Raw genomic sequence first — 7,768 nt, 5'->3', positions numbered from 1 at the left:
CCACCCGCCCCTCCCTCCCACCCCCCATCAACCCTCAGTTTGTTCTCAGTTTTTAACAGTCTCTTATGCTTTGGCTCTCTCCCACTCTAACCTCTTTTTTTTTTTTTTTTCCTTCCCCTCCCCCATGGGTTCCTGTTAAGTTTCTCAGGATCCACATAAGAGTGAAACCATATGGTATCTGTCTTTCTCTGTATGGCTTATTTCACTTAGCATCACACTCTCCAGTTCCATCCACGTTGCTACAAAAGGCCATATTTCATTTTTTCTCATTGCCACATAGTATTCCATTGTGTATATAAACCACAATTTCTTTATCCATTCATCAGTTGATGGACATTTAGGCTCTTTCCATAATTTGGCTATTGTTGAGAGTGCTGCTATGAACATTGGGGTACAAGTGCCCCTATGCATCAGTACTCCTGTATCCCTTGGGTAAATTCCTAGCAGTGCTATTGCTGGGTCATAGGGTAGGTCTATTTTTAATTTTCTGAGGAACCTCCACACTGCTTTCCAGAGCGGCTGCACCAATTTGCATTCCCACCAACAGTGCAAGAGGGTTCCCGTTTCTCCACATCCTCGCCAGCATCTATAGTCTCCTGATTTGTTCATTTTGGCCACTCTGACTGGTGTGAGGTGATACCTGAGTGTGGTTTTGATTTGTATTTCCCTGATAAGGAGCGACGCTGAACATCTTTTCATGTGCCTGTTGGCCATCTGGATGTCTTCTTTGGAGAAGTGTCTATTCATGTTTTCTGCGCATTTCTTCACTGGGTTATTTGTTTTTCGGGTGTGGAGTTTGGTGAGCTCTTTATAGATTTTAGATACTAGCCCTTTGTCCGATATGTCATTTGCAAATATCTTTTCCCATTCCGTTGGTTGCCTTTTAGTTTTGTTGGTTGTTTTCTTTGCTGTGCAGAAGCTTTTTATCTTCATAAGGTCCCAGTAATTCACTTTTCCTTTTAATTCCCTTGCCTTTGGGGATGTGTCGAGTAAGAGATTGCTACAGCTGAGGTCAGAGAGGTCTTTTCCTGCTTTCTCCTCTAAGGTTTTGATGGTTTCCTGTCTCACATTTAGGTCCTTTATCCATTTTGAGTTTATTTTCGTAAATGGTGTGAGAAAGTGGTCTAGTTTCAACCTTCTGCATGTTGCTGTCCAGTTCTCCCAGCACCATTTGTTAGAGAGGCTGTCTTTTTTCCATTGGATGTTCTTTCCTGCTTTGTCAAAGATGAGTTGGCCATACGTTTGTGGGTCTAGTTCTGGGGTTTCTATTCTATTCCATTGGTCTGTGTGTCTGTTTTTGTGCCAATACCATGCTGTCTTGATGATGACAGCTTTGTAGTAGAGGCTAAAGTCTGGGATTGTGATGCCTCCTGCTTTGGTCTTCTTCTTCAAAATTCCTTTGGCTATTCGGGGCCTTTTGTGGTTCCATATGAATTTTAGGATTGCTTGTTCTAGTTTCGAGAAGAATGCTGGTGCAATTTTGATTGGGATTGCATTGAATGTGTAGATAGCTTTGGGTAGTATTGACATTTTGACAATATTTATTCTTCCAATCCATGAGCAGGGAATGTCTTTCCATTTCTCTAAATCTTCTTCAATTACCTTCATAAGCTTTCTATAGTTTTCAGCATACAGATCCTTTACATCTTTGGTTAGATTTATTCCTAGGTATTTTATGCTTCTTGGTGCAATTGTGAATGGGATCAGTTTCTTTATTTGTCTTTCTGTTGCTTCATTGTTAGTGCATAAGAATGCAACTGATTTCTGTACATTGATTTTGTATCTTGCAACTTTGCTGAATTCATGTATCAGTTCTAGCAGACTTTTGGTGGAGTCTGTCGGATTTTCCATGTATAATATCATGTCATCTGCAAAAAGCGAAAGCTTGACTTCATCTTTGCCAATTTTGATGCCTTTGATTTCCTTTTGTTGTCTGATTGCTGATGCTAGAACTTCCAGCACTATGTTAAACAACAACGGTGAGAGTGGGCATCCCTGTCGTGTTCCTGATCTCAGGGAAAAAGCTCTCAGTTTTTCCCCGTTGAGGATGATGTTAGCTGTGGGCTTTTCATAAATGGCTTTTATGATCTTTAAGTATGTTCCTTCTATCCCGACTTTCTCAAGGGTTTTTATTAAGAAAGGGTGCTGGATTTTGTCAAAGGCCTATTCTGCATCGATTGACAGGATCATATGGTTCTTCTCTTTTTTTTTGTTAATGTGATGTATCACGTTGATTGATTTGCGAATGTTGAACCAGCCCTGCATCCCAGGAATGAATCCCACTTGATCATGGTGAATAATTCTTTTTATATGCTGTTGAATTCGATTTGCTAGTATCTTATTGAGAATTTTGGCATCCATATTCATCAGGGATATTGGCCTGTAGTTCTCTTTTTTTACTGGGTCTCTGTCTGGTTTAGGAATCAAAGTAATACTGGCTTCATAGAATGAGTCTGGAAGTTTTCCTTCCCTTTCTATTTCTTGGAATAGCTTGAGAAGGATAGGTATTATCTCTGCTTTAAACGTCTGGTAGAACTCCCCTGGGAAGCCATCTGGTCCTGGACTCTTATTTGTTGGGAGATTTTTGATAACTGATTCAATTTCTTCACTGGTTATGGGTCTGTTCAAGCTTTCTATTTCCTCCTGATTGAGTTTTGGAAGAGTGTGGGTGTTCAGGAATTTGTCCATTTCTTCCAGGTTGTCCAATTTGTTGGCATATAATTTTTCATAGTATTCCCTAATAATTGTTTGTATCTCTGAGGGATTGGTTGTAATAATTCCATTTTCATTCATGATTTTATCTATTTGGGTCATCTCCCTTTTCTTTTTGAGAAGCCTGGCTAGAGGTTTGTCAATTTTGTTTATTTTTTCAAAAAACCAACTCTTGGTTTCGTTGATCTGCTCTACAGTTTTTTTAGATTCTATATTGTTTATTTCTGCTCTGATCTTTATTATTTCTCTTCTTCTGCTGGGTTTAGGCTGCCTTTGCTGTTCTGCTTCTATTTCCTTTAGGTGTGCTGTTAGATTTTGTATTTGGGATTTTTCTTGTTTCTTGAGATAGGCCTGGATTGCAATGTATTTTCCTCTCAGGACTGCCTTCGCTGCGTCCCAAAGCGTTTGGATTGTTGTATTTTCATTTTCGTTTGTTTCCATATATTTTTTGATTTCTTCTCTAATTGCCTGGTTGACCCACTCATTCGTTAGTAGGGTGTTCTTTAACCTCCATGCTTTTGGAGGTTTTCCAGACTTTTTCCTGTGGTTGATTTCAAGCTTCATAGCATTGTGGTCTGAAAGTATGCATGGTATAATTTCAATTCTTGTAAACTTATGAAGGGCTGTTTTGTGACCCAGTATATGATCTATCTTGGAGAATGTTCCATGTGCACTCGAGAAGAAAGTATATTCTGTTGCTTTGGGATGCAGAGTTCTAAATAGATCTGTCAAGTCCATCTGATCCAGTGTCTCATTCAGGGCCCTTGTTTCTTTATTGACCGTGTGTCTAGATGATCTATCCATTTCTGTAAGTGGGGTGTTAAAGTCCCCAGCAATTACCACATTCTTATCAATAAGGTTGCTTCTGTTTATGAGTAATTGTTTTATATATTTGGGGGCTCCCGTATTCGGCGCATAGACATTTATAATTGTTAGCTCTTCCTGATGGATAGACCCTGTAACTATTATATAATGTCCTTCTTCATCTCTTGTTACAGCCTTTAATTTAAAGTCAAGTTTGTCTGATATAAGTATGGCTACTCCAGCTTTCTTCTGGCTTCCAGTAGCATGATAAATAGTTCTCCATCCCCTCACTCTGAATCTAAAGGTGTCCTCAGGTCTAAAATGAGTCTCTTGTAGACAGCAAATAGATGGGTCTTGTTTTTTTATCCATTCTGATACCCTATGTCTTTTGGTTGGCGCATTTAATCCATTTACATTCAGTGTTATTATAGAAAGATACGGGTTTAGAGTCATTGTGATGTCTGTATGTTTTATGCTTGTAGTGATGTCTCTGGTACTTTGTCTCACAGGGTCCCCCTTAGGATCTCTTGTAGGGCTGGTTTAGTGGTGACAAATTCCTTCAGTTTTTGTTTGTTTGGGAAGACCTTTATCTCTCCTTCTATTCTAAATGACAGACTTGCTGGATAAAGGATTCTCGGCTGCATATTTTTGCTGTCTAGCACCCTGAAAATCTCGTGCCAATTCTTTCCGGCCTGCCAAGTTTCAAAAGAGAGATCAGTCACGAGTCTTATAGGTCTCCCTTTATATGTGAGGGCACGTTTACCCCTTGCTGCTTTCAGAATTTTCTCTTTATCCTTGTATTTTGCCAGTTTCACTATGATATGTCGTGCAGAAGGTCGATTCAAGTTACGTCTGAAGGGAGTTCTCTGTGCCTCTTGGATTTCAATGCCTTTTTCCTTCCCCAGTTCAGGGAAGTTCTCAGCTATTATTTCTTCAAGTACCCCTTCAGCACCTTTCCCTCTCTCTTCCTCCTCTGGGATACCAATTATGCGTATATTATTTCTTTTTAGTGTATCACTTAGTTCTCTAATTTTCCCCTCATACTCCTGGATTTTTTTATCTCTCTTTTTCTCAGCTTCCTCTTTTTCCATAACTTTATCTTCTAGTTCACCTATTCTCTCCTCTGCCTCTTCCATCCGAGCTGTGGTGGTTTGCATTTTGTTTTGCATTTCCTTTAAAGCGTTTTTCAGCTCCTCGTGACTGTTCCTTAGTCCCTTGATCTCTGTAGCAAGAGATTCTCTGCTGTCCTGTATGCTGTTTTCCAGCCCAGCGATTAATTTTATGACTATTATTCTAAATTCACTTTCTGTTATATTATTTAAATCCTTTTTGATCAGCTCATTAGCTGTTGTTATTTCCTGGAGATTCTTCTGAGGGGAATTCTTCCGCTTGGTCATTTTGGATAGTCCCTGGTGTGGTGAGGGCCTGCAGGGCACTTCCCCTGTGCTGTGGTGTATAACTGGAGTTGGTGGGCGGGGCCACAGTCCGACCTGATGTCTGCCCCCAGCTCACCGCTGGGGCCACAGTCAGACTGGTGTGTGCCTTCTCTTCCCCTCTCCTAGGGGCGGGATTCACTGTGGGGTGGCGTGGCCTGTCTGGGCTACTTGCACACTGCCAGGCTTGTGATGCTGGGGATCTGGCGTATTAGCTGGGGTGGGAAGGCAAGGTGCACGGCGGCAGGGGGGGGCAGGCTTAGCTTGCTTCTCCTTAGGTGATCCACTTCAGGAGGGGCCCTGTGGCAGCCGGAGGGAGTCAGATCCGCTGCCGGAGGTTTGGCTCCGCAGAAGCACAGATTTGGGTGTTTGCGCGGAGCGAGCAATTTCCCTGGCCGGAACCGGTTCCCTTTGGGATTTTGGCTGGGGGATGGGCGGGGGAGATGGCGCTGGCGAGCGCCTTTGTTCCCCGCCAAACTGAGCTCTGTCGTCCGGGGGCTCCGCAGCTCACCCTCCCTTTGTCCTCCAGCCTTCCCGCTTTCCGAGTAGAGCTGTTAACTTATGACCTCCCAGACGCTAAGTCGCGCTTGCTGTCGGAACACAGTCCGTCAGGCCCCTCCGCTTTTGCAAGCCCGACTCGGGGGCTCTGCTTGGCCGGCGAGCCGCCCCTCCGCCCCGGCTCCCTCCCGCCAGTCCGTGGAGCGCGCACCGCCTCGCCGCCCTTCCTACCCTCTTCCGTGGGCCTCTCGTCTGCACTTGGGTCCGGTGACTCTGTTCTGCTAATCCTCTGGCGGTTTTCTGGGTTATTTAGGCAGGTGTAGGTGGACTCTAAGTGATCAGCAGGACGCGCGGTGAGCCCAGCGTCCTCCTACGCCGCCATCTTCCCAGAATCCCCGCAACAAAGATTTTAAAAAAAATGTTGTGTATGTTACTTTGTGTCATCTCCTTGAAAAGCCAAACAATAAACATACCCCAATTAGTGCAAGTAAAGGGAATTTTAATCAATAAAATTTGTCTTAAATGTTAGAAAAATTTAGAATAGACTAGATACAACTAGACTTCTGTAAAGAACATGTCTCAACCTGACTAGATGAGTTGGTCCTACAGTCCACTAAACCACTCCATTTTGATGGCTATAGTGTTTCTTCTCTAGAAACATGAATCAAATATTTAAGAGTCTAAACACTTGAAATGATGAGTATAACTCATCATTTTTATAAAATAACTTAAAAGTTAAAAAAATCAGGGATAAGAAACACTGAGATTGTGGGAGAGGCAGAGACCATACAGGTGCCTGTGGCATGAGCTTCCTCCCACTAAGATGCAGAGTTATCAAAAGATTATGTATTGTCAGCTCCCATTCATATGACATTCTTATAAGATAAAAATATAAAACAACAAACAGGTGTACAAAAATTTATGGATGGCAGAGAGTGTGATTAGAAAGTTATAGAACTGGGGTGCCTGGGTGGCTCAGTCAGTGAAGCTTCCGACTTTGGCTCAGGTCACGATCTCGCAGACCCTGGGTTGGAGCCCTGCCTCAGCTCTGTGCTGACAGCTCAGAACCTGGAGCCTCCTTTGGATTCTATGTTTCTCTCTCTCTCTCTCTCTTTCTCACCCTCACCTGCTCTTTCTCTTTCTCTCTCTCTCTCAAAAATAAATAAACTTTTAAAAAATTTTTTTAAAAGTTACAGAACAAGGGATTTGGGTGAAGTGATGAACTCGTTCTGCATCATGATTGTATAGTGGTTAGATGAATCTATACTATGTATTAAATTTAATATTCACAGATATAACTGTATCCAAAAATAGCCCATTTTTCTATAGAATTTCTTTAATACAATTTTAAAACATTGAGAAAAGAAAATAAGTGATGTGACTTCTATTTTTATGACTGCACTCTGCCTAAGATGTATATTATTTTCTCAGCTTAGAAAAGAAAGCACCAGCCATGCCAACTGTGAGAGACAAAATAATGGACAATAAATAAATAAAGAAAGAAAGAAATAAACATCAGGTGGAAAATGGAGGAGAAAAAAAATAAACAAAAACTTAAAGATGTGATTAAGTTAAGGATCCTCAGATGAGGAGATAATCTTGGATTATGTGGGCCTAAATATAGTCACATGTATAGTTTTAAGAGGAAGCGATGGGAGTTTTGAAGACAGGAAAAAGAGACATCAACGAAACCATGGAAGCAGAGGTTAGATTGAAGTGGTCATAGGCCAAAAATGCAGGCAGCAACCAAAGCTGTAAGAGACAAGGAATCATGTCTCCCTAGAGTGTCTGGAGGGGGTACAGCCTTGTTAGCATCATGATATCATCCCAGTGAAATAAATTCAACTTCTGGCCTTCAGAACAATGGCAGAAAGAATTTCTGTGATAAAGCCTGTGATATACATCGTCCAGAGGCAATGGTAACAAATCCACCATCCATAATGAAGTTTTAAAGTCTGAATGTATCTGGATCTAGGCTATGAACTGACTCTGCACTCTGACTAGCTTTTTGTTTTCTTCTGTTGAATACATTCTCGCCTAAGTATGAGAAAGCAGTTGAGCTAAGAGTAACTGCACCCTCTGTCTTCTAACTTGGTTTAAGAAGAAAGAAAACAGTAAAATATAAACTGCCCTTCCCTCTGACTCCTTATCAGGCTTGGAGGAAATGGAACAATCAAGAGTCGCCTTCCTTCTACTGCACAGGAGCTAGTGTATAACCATATAATCAAATAATCCAAGCTGACTGAGGTGTTGGGCTACAATACTGACCTTTCTTATTCAGATATTTTAAACCTAATTTAACCTAATGACTTTCCCTACAA

The sequence above is a fragment of the Lynx rufus genome, unplaced genomic scaffold (genome assembly GCF_022079265.1).
Source record: "Lynx rufus isolate CCGP_SWC_20201006 ecotype Redwood Valley unplaced genomic scaffold, mLynRuf1.p SCAF_13, whole genome shotgun sequence".
Classification (NCBI taxonomy): domain Eukaryota; kingdom Metazoa; phylum Chordata; class Mammalia; order Carnivora; family Felidae; genus Lynx; species Lynx rufus.
The sequence above is the reverse complement of the archived record's forward strand: the minus strand, read 5'-3'. Positions refer to the sequence as shown.